The sequence below is a fragment of the Dromaius novaehollandiae genome, chromosome 17, assembly GCF_036370855.1.
Source record: "Dromaius novaehollandiae isolate bDroNov1 chromosome 17, bDroNov1.hap1, whole genome shotgun sequence".
NCBI lineage: Eukaryota > Metazoa > Chordata > Aves > Casuariiformes > Dromaiidae > Dromaius > Dromaius novaehollandiae.
This window is the reverse complement of record NC_088114.1, coordinates 1,268,340-1,289,422: the sequence shown is the minus strand read 5'-3', so window position 1 is coordinate 1,289,422 and position 21,083 is coordinate 1,268,340. Positions and strand designations below refer to the sequence as shown.

General features: G+C 47.9%; 1 long non-coding RNA gene across 1 annotated transcript in view; it reads right to left on the bottom strand.

The window, feature by feature from the left end:
- Window positions 1-20,650, bottom strand: part of LOC112989030 (uncharacterized) — a 107,933-nt gene extending 87,283 nt beyond the window's left edge. Inside the window, exon 1 of the long non-coding RNA XR_010392009.1 lies at window positions 20,592-20,650. This is a non-coding gene — a long non-coding RNA (uncharacterized LOC112989030). The remainder of the gene's footprint in view (window positions 1-20,591) is intronic.
- Between the last annotated feature and the right edge of the window lie 433 nt (window positions 20,651-21,083).

The window sequence follows — 21,083 nt, the reverse complement described above, 5'->3', positions numbered from 1 at the left end:
GGCTTTGATCATTTTCAAAAGAAATTGGCACATGTGATTTTGCAGAAGATGAAGGCACCAGGTGAAACTATTTCACATCCCAAGACCTTTCCTCTGCTGAAGCTAACATCTGTTTCTCATTTTCCCTCGGTTTGAAGAGAAGTCTGCCTGACCTCCCAGTTTACATCAATAATTGGTTTGTATCAATGAGCTTGCAGAAGGCAGAGACTGTCACCAGAGGCTGAAAACAGTCTGCTCAGATTTTGGCCAGTTGATAACACTGGTGTGTGAGCAAATGTCTCTCTAACAAGAGAGGTGTGTTGCACATCTTTATTCACCAAACAGACCCACCTGGCTGGGAATCTCTTTAGGCTGTCCTGATAAACCATATTTGCAGAGGGTGAGCCTGATGGCCAGTGCCGCACTAAAAAGGGATAGACAGGGACAAGGTGGAAGAACTGTCGTCATGAGGAAGGTGGCTTCCCCTGCCGCATCAGCCTTACGCTGTGCACTCCAGCTGTGAAGCTCCCTGCAACTTCAAGTGCAGGGAACTCAGTTACATTGCCTGTGGTAATGGGAGACTGCATTTGCACTGTTCTGAGGGGGAAAAGGAAGCCGTAATCACTCTTTTGGGCTCGGATCACTTTGGACATGCAGCGTGCACAAACACTGAGTGCAGCAAGGTCAGCAGGGTCCATCTGCAAGAGGCTCAGAGCTGTTCCGCAGCGGGACCCGAGCTCCCCGATCCCGGCACACCACGGCAGACCTGTCCAGCACCTCGGTTCCAGCGCTTGGCCAGAACAACCACACACTTTCTGATCTCCATGCACACTCACCCAGGGTAATCAGACAGGGCACCTTGCAGGGCCCAGGAATCCACACTCCTGGCAGCATTCCTCATGAAAAGAGGACTATGCTCTTTGGAAACATATATGCCACCAAGGAAGTTTACTTGGTTGGAAGTAAAACTGCCCCTCATTCTCCCCCAGGGATCTCAACATTAAAGGCATAATAAGGAGAGAAAGGAGCAGGTGGCCCTGTAGGATGTAGAGACATTCGCTCTTATGGCAGGACAGTTTGGTTTGACAGGTAGTTATGAATGGTTCAAAAATTCTCTCCTGCTATTTTTCCATCTTTCACAAGATTCTCACACACATCTAATGATTCATTGACTTTCCACCAGTGTCCACAGAAACAGGTGGGAGACTTTCAGAAAGAACTTCTCAGAGTAACAGCAGCCCCCCATTATCCTCACCACGGGGCACAGCCACTTTTTCAAGTGCCCTGTCCAGTTTTCTGCAGGCCAAGTAATGCCGGTGAAGCACAGCTTCACCCCTGCTGCAGCAGCCTCCAGCCACAGGCTTCAGCCAAGCAGGACACGAGGGCGTCAGGCAGCCACACCACCGGCAGACAGGGATCAGTCACAGCTCCCCAGCCTGGAGACGGGACTTGCTCCACACACTTCACAGCTGCCAAGGGGGATCAGTCCCAGCACTCGCAGCTCTCTGCAGCCCGGAGCATCTGGCACAGGAGCCAGCAGGGCGGACGCGAGCAAGAGCCGTGGGCAGGGTTTGTGGCCCAGCACCGTTCCTGCGGCCCTCCTCAGAAGGTGGCCTTGCTCTCCACCCTCCTCATTAGGGCAACCGACCCTGACAAGGATTCGTACAACAGAAACACCAGTTAGCGCAGATGGTTCTTCAGGTAAAGCAAGTGGCAAAAGCTATTCCGGCCCCAGTCTGCGTGCATGGCAGTGCTGCACCCCCCCAATGGGCAGCACCATTGAGACTCTGCATAAAATCAGGCTATCAAAGGCAACATTAACGGTAACTAGTTCCCTAATAGCTGAAAATAACTAATGTAATTCTCCTTGTTTGGTGCCAGTAGGGAACAAGTGCAGAGTAAATGAGCTCATGGTTAGGAATCAAAGATTATTCCTAGATAGTCTGTTAATTTCTTCTCCCCATGAATTAGCAAAGCATAGGTAATTATTGTGGACAGAGGTAGGCAGGTTCATTTTACTAGGTCAAAGAATAGCCTAGAATAATTAAACTGTCTCTAGAGCCAGGAACAATGCTGGAGTTAGAGCGAAAAAGGCCATTTTCCCCTTGCCATTCATCTTATAACTCATATTTGCCCTTAACATTTTCCTTTGGGGCAGATCTGCACTGGTACGTGTATTTATTTGTGTTTGACTGATCGACTAAATTCCACTTCACAATCCTTGAGCCACATGGCTGCAGCCAGGCTATATTTCTCTACATCAGCATCGCCTCCCCGGTATAAAAAGTCACTGTAGGAAAAAACAGAGCTCCCCTTCTTGGGTGCAGCCAGGAGGGTAAGCATGGGAACAGCTGACAAAACTAGAACGAACAGATCCTACGGGATTAGAAATGTAACACTGAACCCTTGCAAATATCTGAAGCATGCACACTGCATGTCTGTGCCTGGGCTTCTACATATGCCCTGCACACTGAACAGCGGTGTCCCAGCCCACCTGCCTCCAAAGCAGGTGCTGCATTTTGAGCAGTTTCCTTCTTGTCCAGGTCACTGCATGACAATCTCTGAGCAGCCTTATGCTGAAGGCCAGACTGGAAGATCATAACCATCCTTTCTGGCCTGACAAGCTACTAAATCAATGATACTTCTCACTTGAATGTCTGAAGTCTTATGCATAACATCAAGAGAGAAACTCTTATACTGCATGGCAGAAGGCCAGTGCCCATCCACACAGCTCCCACTGCACTCCATTCAAGTGCCTCAAAGATACAGAAGAGCATGATTTGGTCCACAGGCTTTTTTTTTTTTTTTTGCCAGGGAAAAGATTGTTTTAAAGACATCTGTATGAAAGGTTTGAGAGGCCAGTTACACATGTAGGTCTCTAATGCACATGTGCCTGCCTGAAAAAACTCCATCCCAATTTCTCTCAGGAATTGATGCTCTGGGTGGAATAGCAAGAGCTTGGGCAACTCCTTTGCATATCTATTTATTCTGGATAACACCTGACAGTAGGATGCAACTTTACCTCTCAATGCTTGATGCCTACTGGAGAAAGGATGCAGCATCATTAAAAATAGAAGCATGAAAGATTATTTACATTTCAAGAATAGCTAAGGTCTTTAAAGAAACTTCCATCATCCTTTAAAGGCTCTTAGTCGAATGCTGTTCATTATTAATGCCTGTTGGCTTTATTTAGCCTATGACTACAATTATATATTTATGAGGTAATCAGCAATTGGAAATTTCCCTGTAATGGTAACTGGAGCTTGGCATCCAAATAAAATGAACACCATTAAGAAAGTATTGCGGTCATTGGGGTGGATCAAGTGTGCTAATAGCCCAACTAACAGCAATTAAGTCAATTAACCATTCAGACATATGCTGCTCAATTTCCCTGCTTAAACAGCCCGGTGCATCTGCGAAATTTGTGGAACTTATTTATGGTGTAAGCGGCTGCTAGTCATTATTAACCAGGGGAAACAGTGAAAATAAGGGAGGCTTGTAAAAAATTAACTACTGCAGCAAAAAGATCTGCTAATTGCCAGTTCCCCTCCCCATGGGGGAAGGCTTCATTTTGCAGCATATTTATTTATCGTCTTCTGAACATCACTGAGCATTTTATGAAATGATATGTACCCACCAATGAGATACGTAAGAGTTATAAGCATTAGTGGCTTCTCAGGTGTGGTCAGAGCTGACCGTGTCTCACTCAGGTGGCACACGGAGCTACATCCAGTGGAAGGCTGAGCCACTGGACTGGCAGAGACACCAGAGCACACGCAGCACGGGGCTGGAGGAGCCACGGGGCAGATGCACACAGGCACCCTCCAGGAAGGTCCAGGCTGACACTGCAAAGGATATAACAGACAAGGAGGAGGGAGACTGCTGAGGTCTCTCAGAGCCATGCACTTGCTTCTTCCTGGCACAGCTAGAGACAGGATTGAGCACTCCATGCACAGGAAAGAGGTTTCTCCTCCTGTGGCTCAGGGAAAGGCAGCTCTCCCACTTTGTGGGGGGAGATGGAGACAGACACCAGCTTGCTGGCTGAAGTCACCAAGAACCTGCTCTTCGGAAATGGGAAGGAGCACGATTTCACACCCAGCAGGTACACCCCAGAGCATGCTTTCCCAGAACTGCACACAGCTTAAGAACCTGACTCCCAATCCAGGCCAGGGAGCCAGAGCTGGGAGAATGGAGAAAGACACCTTAGTGATGCCTTGCAAGGCACTGGGGCCACCAGCCGTTATAGGAAGGTGGCTTGAGTCTAGTGTCATTCACCAACTAACAACTAATCATGCAGTTAACACCTGGCTTTGTAAGGCTGAAGCCTCCATAAAAACCTGTGCTTGCCATAAATAAATGGTCCTTTCTGCAGCTCCTCTGCAGGAGGCCAGCTGCAAGTTTCAGAAAACACTGCACTGGAGACACCACGCTCAGAAAATAGTTTACATCACCCCACCTCTTAGCCTTCCTAATGCAAGCTCTAGAGCCTAGGCGACTTGTTGAAATAGAGCTTCTCTCCCTTTTACTGTTTCAGTTTCTTGCCATCTGTCCAAATGAGGATGTTCCAAAGTTTTGTTAAGTGCCTGTTTTAATGAACCCCATTAAAGTTAACCTAGCCATATAATATACAGGAGAAATCTACCATAAATATAGGTAAATAGAGATTGTAAAGATAAATAACAATACCAGTGTGTGAGAAGTGATAATGTACTCTATTTACTGCAGGCCCATAAAAGGCCAGTAAAAGATACTGCACCTTTAATGACTTACTTTCTCCATGGCAGCCAGCACTCACAGTTAGCAAGCTAAGGATGCAGTGACACAAAAAGCTTACAGATAATTAAATATTGATTTTTGTTTTCTAATCCTATATAAAAATTGTCCTGGGTCTCCCAATGGTAGTTTCATCTCACTAGGACACAGGGAGGGCTATTAACCCTATTTGGTTTCAGGCTGTTGTAGAACAAATATACAGAGAGACTTGGAAAGCAAGTAAAAGTTCTCACAGGCATGAGCCAGCTGCCAGCCCTCTGCCTGCCCCATCCACAGCTCCTGCCAAGATCGCCATGCCCAGGAAGGAGGCCAAAGGCAGGCTCGCAATTACAACCAGAGCTTTTTGGTAGCAGTTATCATTTTGCACCTGCATGGTTGCTGCAAGACTCCTTGCACCACATGAGCCACACACGCAGGCAGAAAGCCCAGTATCCTTCCCTGCACCGGGCTCACGCTTCAGGCATGCACGTTAAAATGGGCTGTGGCAGAGCTGGGTAGTCCAAGCGCATCCTTCCCCTGGCCCTGGAGCACTCGCATAAGGGAGGGTACAGCAAGTGCCTGTTTCCTTAAACACAGCCCGATTACCACAACCCTCTTTTCTCACTGTATTACATCTCTTCCCTCCCCACCACGGGCTCCACAGTGGCGACGGGAAGCAGCCTCCTGCGCTGCTCACAGCGGGCACACTGCGAAGGGCAGTCACGGCCACCTTGCTGAGCAGGACCCGTCCAGAGAGTGGGCAAGCTGGAAAGAAACGCCCCCGGGCACAGAATGGCTCAGGAAGGTCTTCAGGATGCTCCAGGGTATGATTTGTGACTGATGATCCACTTCTGGGGACTTACTAGGGGAGTGAGTCTCCCATGGCTGCAGGAACAGGAGTTTCAGTTGTTCAGGAATTTTTCAGCTAACCTTCTGTTAGTTAAAAATGAGACTGCAGAGCTAAAGCGATGCCTTGATCTCAGTGAACTGCCCTCAGAAGGGCATTTGCGGTGCGGGATGGAATTTCTACTGTAAATAAAGGACAGCATGAAAAATCTTACATGGCCAGCTAATCCGAGCATCTGGTTAAAGTGCCTGCTCTGTCCAATCAGCCTACTTGTTCTTCTAAGATGCTATTCCTACTCTTCCCCCTAAATCCACCATATCTCAAACATTTACATCATCCTGACAGATTTCTCTTGAAAATAGTATTTTCATTCATGAACAGAAGGCAAAACTTCAACTCTTTTCCCCACAAACTTCAATTTTTCACTCAGGCCTAAGGAGTACGACAGGCGGTTGTTCCTTGCAAGGTGATTGTTGCTGGAGGAACAAACGGCCACAAAGCAAAGGATGAGCAACCAGGCGGACAAACCTTGGAGCAGCGGCTGAGGCACTGACACTCAGCACAGCTCTCCAAGTGGAGCCAGCACTGGCAAGCGCAGGAAATGAGCTGCCGGGATGTATGACAGTCATGGTGTCACAAGTGACCAGGAGATTTTCAAACCACTGTTAACAGTGGTGGCCTGATAACTTGCGTGGGGCTAGGTAGCGAGGGAGCGACCAAACGTGCGTGCAAGAGCGTGTAGGCATGCTGCTCTACAACAAGAAAGGTATTAAAATAATAACCTCTAAGTCTGCCACGCATGATGTTTTCTATCACTATTGGGAAAGCAATTGCCTCCAGCAAAGATCTATTTCTTAAGTTGCTCATTTACAAACATGCGGTAAGTACTGTGTACACAGTATGAAATGGAATAAACCCCAACGTTATACAATAGAGTCGCTCATTCACAAAATGAAGCAAGGGGCCTCCTTTTCCAGTTATCTTTTTCAAAAGCACCATGCAGCATAACTCACACTGTTTACAGACCTCAGGATGTGAGTAAATCACATTGCTTTACATAATTCCTTTCCTTTGGTAAATTGTGCCTTTTCTGAAAGAAGCAGTTATTCCCATCACTTCTCCAATGCTGTATATAAATGAGGCCATCGCTCTAACGTGCTGGAGGAGTCTGATTATAGGGAAAACAGCAAAACATCTTCCTGAAAAACCGCATGCACCATTTGCTTAGAAATTTCAAATATTTTACTTGCAAAAGCCTGTAGCCTCAATGTTTTCCATGCCAAGCATAGGCAGTACTCTGCATACACTAAACCCCTGCTCAACCATGCACAGAAGTTCAAGCAAAATAATGAACCAAAGTGTACCCTAACTTTATGCTGATCATAAGCATCTGAAGAAAGTGAACTGAGACCTGTAATTAACTAATTTCTGTAGCCAGTGGAGGCTGTCTCTGCACCCTCTTCCTCTTGGAACAGTCCTCCTAGCTCCGCTCTGCAGAGCTCCCTCTTACCGTATTTCTAGCCTCTTAAAAGCTTGCTGTCCAGACACCCTTGAAGAAGGATGGATAGATAGAACAGCAGCCCCATGGGATGCATCTGAACCTGAGCAAATAACCACAAGATCTTTTGTGGTTGTCTGACTCCTTCTCTGCTCTTTCTCTGGGAGTTCATGACCTCATTTGCATGCTTTAAAGGCTAACCACTAATCTCATACTGACTTCTTTGTGTGCTTCCTTGAAGAAACTCCTCAGGAACTCACAACGAAGTTTGGAAAACTCTTAGCAGCACAGACTTTTGTTGCTGTGCTGCTTCAGCCCAGGCAGATTTTCACATGCATGCTAAGCTTGCTTTAGGAGGGACTGCCTACATAAGCTCCATATTTACCTCTGCCCTCAGAATATAGCTCCTTTTCTTGCCTTGCAGGCTGCAAGCCCCTGGCTGTGCCACCGCACACAGCTGCAGTCCCCATCTCTCCCCCTCCCACCTCCTGAATCATCCCAGTCCATGCACAGTATTTTTCCTCATTAACATCGCCTCCCTTTCACTCATGTCAGGGTCTTCTGCTTGACCACCTTCCTCTTTCCCAGAGGCAACTTGATCTTGACCATCTCCAAGCTGAACAGCCTCTCTCCCCCTCAGGCTTCAGACAGCCCTCCTCTCTGGGGGGGGGGGGGGGGGGTGTTAGCAAGAGTGGGCACTGCTCCCCTCAGCGAGCCAGCAGTTAGGGCAGGGACCTGGGACATTTCCCACATGCTCCATTCCCTCACACCAGGCCATGACCTATCGTCCCTGCTGCCCCATAACGTGGCTCTGTGAACCGAACCGGGGACAGATGCCAGCCCCACTCCCCGAGGCCAAGCGCCAAGGGCAGCCGCTGTTCTCAGGAGCACCGGGCCAGCAGGCAAGCGGAGCAGGGGCTCCGCAGACCAGGTTTCCATTTTGCATTCGGGCATAGCGAGAACACTGGGGGCAGGGAAACCCTTTACTAGTGAGCTCTCAGCATCCCTAGGAAGTAAAGACCCATTCAATCCGCCTCCACTCATAAGGCAGCCGATCTCAGATCAAAACCAAGCAATTACCTCCTTCCTATAGGCTCTGCAGCATAACCTGAGGCCTGTGACATCTTGGCTGAATTTTCACTTGGGAAATTATGAACAAGGCAGGCCGCATGGTGTGAACACACCTGTGGGTGCACATTTTGCCTCTAGAACAGCAAGTGACTCATTTGGCTCCTTGGGCTCAACATTCAGAGATGAAACATCCAGAGTCTGTTCAAAAAACTTGTTAAATGAAAACACTTTAATTGCAACCTGTTCAGATCTCCACTGGTGTAAAAAGCCTAAACAGTAAGTGGTATAAAAAGAAAAGGTGTCTATGGTTATCCTAGAGAACGATACAGGGAGTATGTCACCAGTGGATTTCAATCAAGAAGCACTATGGTGACCTGAACTCTAGAGCAGAAGTGAATGAGTGAGTTTTTGGAGGACAGGTAAGTAAACTGACAAACTGGCAACCTATTAAACAACTTATTTACAACATATGGGGAAGAGGCAGTGGGCAGCTCTCCCCTAGCCTCCCCACTGAAAACCGAGGCACATACAGAAAACCGAGACAGACAGCTGTAACTATGTGACACTTTTTCTGAAGGAAATATCCATAGAATCTGAGATAACAAAAAACCTGTGAGGAACTGAATGGATAACCCTGCCTAGCCACTAATAAAACACTGTTAATTCACAAATAGGGAAACATGCTGAAAGACAATGTTAATGTCACCACTCAAAAAATACAAGAAAAAAATGCTAACAAAAAAATGCTAAACAAAGCTGCTATAACATGAGAAAAACTAAACACTGAACAGCCAGAGCACATGAGACCCAGCAACAGATGCCAGGTCTCAGACCTTGTAAAAAAGAGCAAAGACAACCAAACTGGTGTCACAAAGGGAAAAAGGAGCAAGAGCAGGGAACTCGCTCCCCTCGGCTGTACCCAGGAGGTGCATGCCAGGCTCTCGCAGCACCTCTTACACAGCACAGCAAGCACAGTCAAAACTGATCCCAACAAATGCAAGTCAGAGAGCAAATGAATTGCTTTGGTCTTACTTCGGGAAAAGGAGTCATTCACCCTTGTCCAAACAAAGTGAAAGTAACAAACCATTTGAAAGTACTAACCTCCTGCCCGCAAGCACACACAAAACAGGCTAAGAACACTGGCCTGGCAACTCACATCTCTAAAGTACTGGCCAAGACCAGATTATACTCACTTCAAATGTGCAAGAAAATAAAGCCTCAAAGCATCAAAAAAAATCTGGTACATCTTGAAGAACCAATTCACTAACCAGAACTATTAAATGTGTCCTCAGAAGGGTGTATTTTTACCCATGCCCTCAATACTACTGTGCAATATCCGGGTGCCCCTGGTTGCACACAGCAGCATTTCAGCAGCGACTCTCCAGCCAGGCTCACGATGCACCCCACCTCCAGCTCCATACATCCCACGCTGCAGCTCCAGTCCCACCTCGGGAGGGCTGGAGAGCTAGATATGGGGACACGCTCCATGTAGGGAAGGGCACATTTGTCAAGTGGGCACCATCTCTTTCCCTGCTATCCACACCTCTCTCACAGAGATTGTGTCCCTAGTAACACTGCCTAGATGCTGGAGGTGTCTCGAGCACCAGACACTGGAGGGAAGCACATCAAGGGCTGTGAAGTTGCCCCGGTGATGGTGCCTGAACTAGTCACACAACATTGACCATGGCTAGCATGCAGCCTCCAGAGCAAGCAGAAAACCAGCCAGCAACACAGTGATCATGGGTGTTGGGCACTGCCCTTTCCTAGGCTCTGGGGTCTGCTGCCCAGCAGGACATCCTAGAGGTCCCAGAGGCTGTGCTAAATCTCTCCTCCTGTTCCCCCTGCCTTTTCTCCAGGCTCCCCGCCACAGATCCACTCACCGCACTGGCTGCAGCAGGTATCTGGCCTCTGGGTGGTATGGCATAAGTGAAATCCTCGCAGGACCTGCTCCTGTAATCAAAGCAGGAGCAGAGAGCACACGAGCCCTTCAGTACTGTGAAGGATGAAGCAATAAGCAGCAGCCCTGATAGACACTTCCCTGGTGATATACAGCCTCAGAGTCCAGTGGCATGACCAAAGTACTTCTCTCATCATCAGTAACACCAAGGACAGGCCAATTTCCTGCTGCACAGCTTCTGCTGCCCTTCCTGCTCTTCCCTTCGCCCAAGCCCTTTCCCAGCAGTCCTTCTAGGGATCTACAGGATCCAGCACAGCTCAGGTTTCCTTTATATGAGGAGACAGCAGATAGAGCCTTTCCCACCCCACAGACCTGAATCTCTCTGTTTGACCAGCAGAAGCTGGCAGGCCCGATCCACACCACTCCTCAATCCACCACATCACCCCAGGCTCTCACAGGCCCAGAGGCAGCTGCAGGGCGCTCAGTGCCATGCACCGGCACCACAGCAGCCCTTGCTCCTGCAGCCTGGTCCATCTGCTTCTGCCATGTTGCTCTGCCACATCAGCACAGACAACAGGCTCACAGAGCAGCCATGCTACAGTGTCCCCCTGGAACAGCACCAGCAAAAAACCCCTTGATACCGCACTTCAGCAAAAACATCCCATTCTAATGCGAGGGCTACTGCCAACACTTCCATTGCCTGAAGAATGGTTTTGTAATAGTTTGTGGGTAACCCGGCAGCATGAGTGCTGGGGAGACCTTTCAGATGCAGCCACCCAGCAGTAGCTGATTGAGACTCCAAAGAAATTCTTTGAGGGCAGCAAGATGTCAGGCCAAAGCAGGCACAGCAGCAGGTTTGAGACTACAGACGCGTTAGTCAGAGCTGATGAATGCTGGCTTGTCAAGTCTTCCCATTTCAGTCCCTGGATTGCCTTTAAAGTTTGCCAAGTCACTTTTCAGCATTTGTGTGGGCAGAAGGAGACGTGCAATTAAGCTGCAATTGCTGCACCAAAGCCGTATACTTTCAAGTTTGTTATTTCCTCAAAAATGACAAAACTCTGATACCAAGACAAGTAACAGGATGGCAGCGCCTGCTGCAAAACTGTAGTCAGCACAGGGATACGTTTGTCCAAAACCTGATTGTTTTTGCTGAAGAATGAAGACACGTACTTCAAAAGATACATTAGCATTTGGAAAGCAGACTGGAGAATCAAGAGCCATAATCAAAAAACATTTTACAGTGAGGGTGAATCACAAACAGTATGCCTATCTGCAGCAGTCATCTTAACATGCAGAGAGACAGATCTTATGCAACACCCAAAGACAGCTGAAGGTATGTGGCACTGATACAGATCACTGATGGTGCTGTAATTTGGCAGCTGTAGCATTGCCCAGAGCCCAGCTTTGCAAGGAGGCTGTGTTCAAAGAGATCTGCCTGAGCCTGGGCTACTGTGCACAGCTCCCTGAATTTATGGCATTGCTGGGAAGGTGCCTCTACAGCTCAGGGTCAACCACACTCCAGACACCCAGCTCTGCACACAGGCCCTCCAGCTCTTCAGTCCTAAGACTTTCCCCCAGGGTGAAATCTCACAGGTCTCCCACTTGTGCAGAGCAGTGACAGTGAGCAGGCCACTGTCAGGTTAAGAGGGACAGCATCATGTCTTCTTAAGAGTAAACACTGGACTGAAGGGTGGGCCTGGGAAGAGGCCAGCCTATGCATCTGACCTAACCACAGCTTGTTATAGAACTGGAAAGGCAGACAGTACCCAGGTCACTACTTCCTTCATCCCCTCCACCCACGGCCCATCGCACCATCATCCACCCTTCTCACCCTCCTGAACAATCTTCCTCTGGAAATACATGGCCAACATTCCAGGAGTCTTCTCTTTTGATACTTTTTTCCTTCCCCCATGATTTCCCATTAATTGCTATTGTTGTCAAGAAAAAGAAAGATGAACCTAGATGCAGGGCATGGTTGAGATGGGATGACAAGAGGAATGCTTTCATATCATCTCCCAAGTAATAAAGGACAGCAGAAAGCTACAACACTGAACAAAGGCTGTTTCTCAGTGTAGTTGTAATCGGAGTTTTCCTGTGAGGCTTTGACAGCATTTTGAGCAGCAAAATAATAGTTATCTCCCAAACAAAGGGATATTTTTGTGGATACCTTTTTTCACTAGGTTTCCTTTCAGTGGCTGCACATGTATCCATGCAGTACCACATACTGAAAAACATCCCTCTTGGCCTTAAAATATCCCAAATGCAGAATGAATCAATTTGGAACCAGTTGGCTGCTAAACAGAATTAATTTTATCCTTAAGCACCTCACTGAAACACAGAAAAGATCCCACTAAGTGTTCCAGGTCTGGGAAATGGTTCCATGAAGAGGTTGTTCTAAAAATTCATCCAGCATATCGTGATAATCTCCTCTAAGTAACTAAGCAACAGGGGACAAGAGTCATTCATTTGGTACTAAGCTTTTTGGTTACATACTGCTTTTTAATAAACAAATAAGAACTGCTTTTTTCAACCTAATGCCTAGGATGATCTCATAGCAACTCATTGTGCCATCCAGTTTTAAAGTAGGGACAAACTTTTTCAGGAGGGAACATTTATCCAAAATACACAGTGTAGTTGAAAAATCATTTTCTGCCCTATTTTGCTGACTGTGGAAAAGCAGTATTTGAATACAAGCTGCTCTCCTGCCAGCTCAGCTTCTCTTCCTGCCGCAAAGTAGTAACAACTACAAAATAATCAATTAGCTAAATAACCCCATGGTAGAGTGTCACACAATCGAAGGGGGAAAAGAAAACCTTAGTTTTCAGTAGTATACTCTAAATGTGATTTGCTGATTCTGTGATCACTCTGCATAAACTGTAAGGAAAGCAAACAGAACTTTGTCTCAAGTTCTGGAGACTGGGGAAGAAATTTTAGGTAATTACTAAGAGTCTTGACTTTCAGTCGGAAATTTTCAGATTCCAAGAACAAGCCCAGTAAAACCAAACAAGACCACCACAGACAGGGAGGGGCGTGGAATTACTACAGGGAGTCCCTGGTGCCCTGACCTCCCTTGACAGGTTGTGTCAAATTGCACATCAGCCTGAGACGCACAGGAACCTGAGGGTGGAGCACAGGCCTTGACCTGCAGAGGAGCACAGCAATATTGCTCAGACACAGGTTAGGCCACGAAGCTCCTGGAAGGGTGACGGTCCCACGCAGGGGACCTCACCTGGGTCTGAGGGCCCCGCGGGGCAGGCAGCAGCTCTGCCAAGGGAGCAGCAGAGATGCACGACCATCTCTGCAGTGCCATGGGCAGCACTTTGGGAGACAGCTTGAAAGGGAAGAAGTCATCAATTTAGAAATTATAGCAAGATCAGTGACTAACACCTTCAGCAGTGTGACTTGTCTTTGCACTAAGGGAAGGCAGATTCTAATTAGACAGAACCTGAAACTGCATTTAAGAGTTCACAAGTGCAATTGTGCACAATTTTTGGAACTAGTCATGCAAACTGCTGGTCAAGCCTACCCATAGCAGTGATTATGCTGAATGCACCATTTTTAAATTCAGGTACCTTTCCCACCACTGCTGCCAAGCACTCCTGGCTCTCAGTCCAGCCTTCAGACCCGTGTCTATGTCATGGCTAAACCGTATCTGTATGTATAAGCACACTACAGAGAAATAAAGTAATGAGTTAATTTACTTGACCTGCAGGCAACTACTGCCCCAAGGATCACTTGGTAAGTAACATCAACTGCTCCCCACAGTCCAGTACCAGTGGGGTTTGCTCATCATGAGGGGACTCAGTTCAAGTAAGGTCAGACTCTCAAATTAAAATGTAGATGTTTGGTGAAATCTGGGCTGGAACAGTCATCATCAGAAAGCACTTGGAAAGAAACCAGAGCTGTCAATCCACTTCCAAAGGATATGGGTAACATCCCTATTCCCTCCTAATTCAGCACTTTAGCAAAACCATCTGCCTTTTGCAACTTTTAAAATAGGCTACAAGGCATGATTATTATTTTAAATATTAATGGTGTACTAAATGCAAATCACAGAAGTGCTATGTAAATAAACAGAGCCAAATTTATTTTGTTTTATGCCGTGGTTAACTAGACCAGAACAATTACAACCACACTGTTTATTTATGCCTGTTTTAAGACTCTTCTAATTCAGAATGAAGAAGTTAAAACCCACAGATTTACATTGGCTTTAAGTAACATGAAACAAAGCTTAAAGTGTCATTGTGAACATTTAACAAAAAGAAAAATATACTTGGAAGCTGACTGAATTCGTACCACATTCCAAAGCCCAAATTCCTGGTCCATCTTTCCGCAAAAGCAATTTTACCCAAAGCAGAGCGTTCTTTCACACTCCTAGGCATGCTATAGCTATTGAAAATGTAACTGGCTCTTCAAGGGTTTGGTCAGGGAGCCAAAAAACCACACTGTTTAGAAATGTTTATCTAGAATTTGGACAATTGTATGTGCATCTAGCTTCAATGATTTCATTTTACTACTGTTAGTCAAAAGTTTTAAAGCCAGAGCAATTTCTTTGGAAAATGCCATTTTATCAGAACAAACTTTCCATGGCAACATGTGATTTTGATAAAGTTTAATTTCAAAGGAAATTGAAACAAAGTATTTCAATAATGCAACAATGTTCTTTTTAACATTTTCCAAATGTCACATTTTGGTATTTTACTTCCTAACATCTTTTCTTTCAAAATGTATACTATTTAGGAGAATTAAGATGAGATTTCTTCCCAAATCATACGACTGAATGCAATTTACAAGGGAAATTCCGCAACTTACATACGCGAAGGCAGATTGATGGGTCCCGAAGACTCCTTCTGGCCTCGACCAGTCAAGTTACACACGCCCCATTCATTTCCTTTTGACTGAACTCATGCAGCAAGAAGGGAATTTTGTGTTGCCTTCAGCTTGCTTACAACACTTTCAACTTCTTAGGAAAACAACAGCTACAACAAAAAGCCATGCTCCAGGACTGCGGCACTCGTCCTTGCAGCGAGGAAGGGGTTCTGCACACCAGGGAACTGGTGGTGTTGCCTCCCCACAGGGAGCCGGCCATTAGTAACAGCGGGAGCAAGCCCTACCATGTCAGACACCCTGATGTCTGTCCCACGGAACTTGCTTATAAGCTCAGAGATCAACCAGGTGAAAAGGGAATAAATAGTCTTGTACCAAGGACCTCAGGGTTTCTCTGCAACTCAGGGTGGTGGCAGCTTCCTGAGATACCTGGTCCCTTCTCACTGCTGGAGCTAGGCAGAGGGGAACCCCCCCCCCCCCCCCAGCTCCTACAGACTTTAACTAAAGCCAAAGGGTTTGCAGAGATTCACTCTAATATCTAACAGACTGATATTCAGGGCAGATTGCTTGGTCTGAAATTCCTTTTGACCTTGGAACAAAGAAAACTAAAAATGGAGCTCTTCACTCAATGTAAATCAGACTGGAAGCATCATGAAAAAATTTAGAAATGTATAATTTCCCACCAGTTTAGAGAAGATTTATTTCAAAATTTTGAAGTAACAGGAGAGAGAAATGCTGTCTTTTACTTAAAAGTGAGTATGTTTGTAAGGAAGGAGAAAGGGAAGACCTTTTAGCAGGACACAGGGTGTCTATGGGAACTCTCTCATCCAAAAAATAAAAGGACAGAAGGCTTGTACTGAGAATTCATTTAGGTTTAAGACCTTGCACAGGGAATTCTTCGCCCACTACAAACTCATTTGGGGGATGGCACAGTATATCCGATTTCCTGCTGCCTTTTTGCCCTTGTGGTGATACAGAAGTGTATGATGTAAAATCAAAGAATAAGAAGGAAGGTAAAGGTTTTGGTTTTCTGTCTGCTGAATATAGAGAAGGATTTTTAGGGTCTTGGAGTATTTGACCTACAGGACTGCACAAAATTTCAAAGGTGGCATGGAATATTGGGAGATTTTCCTCTGCAATAGACAGCAGAAGGGAAGTGGGCTCTTAAATTTTGTTCTAGAGGAAAGGAAAGGGAGTGAAGATAGCAATACTTTGCAGCCAATTTTAAATTAGTTTCCAGCAGCACTGAAGACAATGACAGGAGAAAAAAGCTTAAAAAAAAAATCACAAGCAGCAATAAATTTTCCCACAATGGTCTGAAGAACAAAATGCTTCCTAAGCAAGCTCAGCTAACAGTATGTGTGCAAAAAAGCATACGGGCAGTGGGAGTGTGTGGGCATGCCTGTCAGAGGTGCTGAATGCCCACTCCTCCCCAGCTTGTAGACACTCGGCACCTCTAAACATCACACTGGGAGAAAGCAGGAACAGCAAGGCATGGGAGGGACAGGGGTGCGCACGCACATGGATGCATGCTCTGCTTCAGGCAATAAAAGAATGAGTGCACAGGAGTGTAGGTGTGCTGGGGGAGAAGCATTTCTTTATTCAGAAGCCTACTAATTCATCAAATGTTTCTTATATGTGGTGCTCATTGGCTGTCATTGACAAATACATATTTATTTCTGTAGTGGATCATGAAATCATGGTGTAGGAGGAAATGTTCCCTTGAGAGTAAGCATGTTTATCCTTTGGTTGCATTCAAAGCTAAGCTTTACTCTTCAGACGCACTTCCACAGGACACTGAAATAACAGTGCAACTAATTGTATTATTACAGGGTTATTTCACAGCGTACACTACATCTGCACAACAGCTCCATGCATCATAAAAGTCAAAGTCACAACAGGTCATTAAGGAGGAAACGCAGGAATTCAGCAGGCAGGGCACAAGCAGCACAGGGAGGCACCACAGCCTCCTACTCACCGCTTTCCCAGGAGCGCCGTTCGGCAGCCGCAGCAGAAGCCGTCCAGCCCTGCAGCACAGCACAGCACGCTCCCAGAGCTCCTGGCACAGCCGGGCAGCCCAGCTGCAGCACAGCACCGGAGCTGCTGCTCACAGCAGCCGGCAGAACAGGCCACCTGTGAGCAGGCCCAAAGCCTCCCACACAGGAGATGCTTCAGAGCCTGGGACACAGCCCGCTCACGCGTCAGGATCTGAAGTAGGTAGGCCCAGAAATCCTGCAGAGAGCCAGATCTTTGGAGAGTTTCTGGGTTTGATGAAATCATTCAGTCTGGGCCAGGGGTGACAATGTCTCAATCCTGCCAAGTCCAAGTAACAGCCCACACTTGGCTACAGCACAAGCACCAGCCTAGAACTACCAGCATATTCACTCAAGGGTGGAAACACCCATCTGTAAGTCTATTTTCTCAGTCCTAGTGAGAAACATCTTAGACAACTGGCTCAAGAGCAGAGGCTAACATGTTACTTCTACATCTTTTCTGTTCCTGTGACTTACTGCAAATGGAAGGGGGAAGATGCTAGAAGCATCTGTGAAGCCAAAGTGACAGACTTCTCTGGGACACAAGGGGAGTAAATCAATCCAATGCAACTGTTTTCCATAGCACTGGATAGAGAACAGAGAAAGACCAAATTGCTGCATTTCCATCTTCCCCACCTCAGACAGGAGACCTCTTGCATTTTCACAGGTAAAGGGGTGGCTGCCACAGGAGTCCAGGAGGCAGCTGGCCAGGCCATGTTGTCCCATCACCCAGCTGCGAGGCTGAAGCTGAGCAGCAGGAGTGCAGAAGGGCTCTGCACACAGCTCTGTCTCCAGAAGTTTCTCTTCACAGCCCCTGCCCCATACCCTCAAACAATAAGAAAATTCTCCAGTGCAGCAGTTGGGGATTTAGCAGATGAGGCAGCAAGTCCCTTGGCACAAGGCTGTGAAACCTTCACTATCAAGTAGTCAGGTAAAACCAAGATACGCATTTGCTCAAATGTGTTCCTACTGTAAGCAGCTCAGCTTCCTTAAGAAACACACACCGAAACACCCTATGCAAAGTCTCTCACTGGAATCTATAGAACAATTTCAAAGAAGGTTTCCCTCAAGAGCTGCTACCATCTATTCATTTTCAGTCTGCAAAGATTCTGCTTTTTAAGGCAGCGGGGGGAAACCACAGTAACTCAAGGTCATGGGGGTCACTTGCCCAGTGCCTGATTCCAGGAGACAGCACTTTAAAAAGCGAACACCTAGGCAGGGTATCCCACAATGCTCCATGTGCCTTCTGCTGATAAGAGCGGGGCCATGCAACCTTCGCAGCACGTGACAGGAATAGCGAAAGAACATTTCTATTCTTAAGGGCTGAAATAGGAAACTACTGCACTCTGAAGATGAAGTCAGCCTCAGAATAAGAGACAGATAAGGGAAAGAAACAGTAAGCCATAGGGGGGTTTTTTATATACATTTAAAGAGAAGGTTGTGCCCAGTTTTTATGGTTAGGATAGCAAACTTTTACTCCTTCCAATATTTAAAAACACTACAGGAAAGATTAAAATGTAATTCCAAATTCAGATTCATGTTTCCTCTTCAGCTCTTTCAAAGAGCCCCAAAAACTTAATATTTCAGAGGAAAATTTCTCATCTCCAGCATAGTCAGTGTTACCTCTGCTTGGTAGCCTATATTAAATACTAGGAATGAAAATGTAGAACACAACAGGTACTTTCTGCCAGTTTAAAAATCCACATCCCTATTCAGACCAGAGAGTAATAGAGGAAAAGGACACCAAAGGATTTAACTGCAAGTTGAATAGGTGGATTTGAATAGCTGGTGATGAATTTCCTCCATGCTTTACTGATCAGAACACACAATCTTTCACCTACAGATAAATACTAAAATGCAGTTTTCTCCATGCTTTTAACAGAGGATTGTGGTCACTAAAATATTATGGCTGCACAAAAGGGGCTCTTACAGGTGAGACAAGGAAACTTCGATAGTGGGATAGCACACCAGCACGCAGGCTCAACGAGCCCTCCTGGAAGGACACGTTTCTCCCTCACCTAACCTTATTATCTCAGCCCAGATGTCACTGCCGCTGGGGTGGAATTTTGCATGCTTTGCCAGCCCAGTACTTACTGTACTTTTGCAGAGGCTGAAGTAGAGTTTATATTTAGCAGAATCTAAGTAGGAAGCACTATTTTTCCTGGACATTGTTTTGCAGAAATTGAGCTACTGTTTTAAACTTTACTACTGATATCTGAAGTTTCTGTTCCAAAACTTGATAATAGCACAATATTCTGTTAGTTCCACTCTTTTAGCAGCAGACAAAGGCATTGGTCCAGATTCTGCCCTCAATTATGCCAGCATAAATCCAGACTCAATGGGGCTACTTCAGATTTATGCCAGCACAACCAAAATCAGCAAGTTAATAAATGGCTCTTCCATTAATTAATGGAGAGCTGTTTAACATCACAAACTTCATGATTACAAGGTCATGCCTGCCACTTCTGTCCTCACAACTTTTCCAGCATTAGTATCCTTCCCATTTTAGATTCTCAGTTGTTCCTATACATCCAAAGACAGGGAGAAAAGATATCTAAATAAAGGGCGGGTGCCCCAGAGCACTCTGGAATAAATTCACAAGAGGCACAAGTGCCAAACTGTTGGCACACCCCAGCACTGCCATCCCTGCTTGCTTGCTCCATCTGCACACCCATGTCCTGCTCATGCCACTCTTCAGCAGCAGGATGAGTGGTGCCACACTGCAGGAGCCTCGCGTCTCGCTTCTCCAGGGACTTTCTCCTCCTTCCCCCCCCCCCCCCCAAAGCTCCTGCTCTTGCAATTATGTCACTCTCATCTTTAACCATCTGGCTTCTGCAAACAAATATAAGTCCTCCTACACAGACCCTCTAGTAAAAGGACTGATTCTCCCCTGACTGACATCAGCATCACTCCACCGGTTTCAACAGAGCAGCTCCGCCTTGGAGGAAGCCATTTGGTGCGAACTGCCCCCTCCCCGGAGGGGCTGCAGCACGGTCAGAGCCAGGGCCTCCGCCACACAGCACCACCCTTCCTGCCGCCCCGGAGGGGCTCAAGCAGGTGTCACGAGCAAACAGTCTCGATTAGGGGAATTCCACTTAATTTATTGCTAACTAACAAACTTTTAATTATCGATTCGGGTATTGAGGAACAAACACACCACAACCAATTAAACACTTATAGAAACGCCCCAACTCCCCGGCTCAGCCCCAGCCCAGCCGGGCTCCGCCGCCCTCGCCACGCACGACGCTCGCCCCCGCCGGCGGCCCAGGGGCGCCCCCCGTTAGCGCCCACACCCTCACCGAGGCCGCCAGCCCCTCCCCGGCTCCGCCGCGCCGTCCGGCCCCGCAGCCGCCCTCGGACCCCAGCTCTTCCCGGCCGCCCGCCCCCCCAGCGAGGCCCCCTCGGACCCGCCGCCCCCCCGTTTGCACACTGCTCGCGCCGGCTGCGGCTGCCCACGCAGCGCCGGGCGCCCCGGAGCCGCCCCAGGCCGCGGGAGCCGCGCTCCGACCACCGCAACAGCCACCGCCTGACCACCGCTGCGGGCGTCGAGAAGCCGGGGGCAGCCGCACAAGCGCCCCAGGAAACGCCTCGCCTCCCGCCCCGGCTCGGCCTCCCCGCGCGGCGCACGAGGCCGCTCCCGCCCGCCCGCCTCCCGCGGCCCCCTCAGGGCTCCCGGCCCCACGGTACCTGCTGCGCCGGCGCCTCCGTCCGCGCGCGCTCACGTGCCGCCTCGCGTGGGGCCCCGCGCGGCCACCGTCCTTTTTTAAATACTGCTGCGCAGCGGCCGTGCGCTCCTCTGATTGGCTGACCCTTCGGCGCGCGGCGGCAATGTGGCCTCCTCTGATTGGTCGGAGATTTGGCGCGCGGTGGGTTGTTTTCAGCCGTTAGCGAGGCGGCCGGTGCCGGTGCCGGTGGCTGGCGTCGTTCCCCGTCGTCCCGATGGCGGCGGGAGGGGCAGCGCTGGTGTCATCCCCGCGCCCCCCGGGCCGGCGTGGCCCCGCCGGGAGTGGTGGGGTGCGGGGGCTGGCAGATTCCCAGGGCTCGGGGAGGTAGCAGAGGTGCCCGTGGCCCCTCGCGCTTTTCTCCTCCCAGATGGTGTCTTGACAGGCCAACATTTCTTCGCAAATTTTCAAAGTTAGGGCAAGAAAGGTGTTTCTGCATTAGGATCCCAAGTCCCAG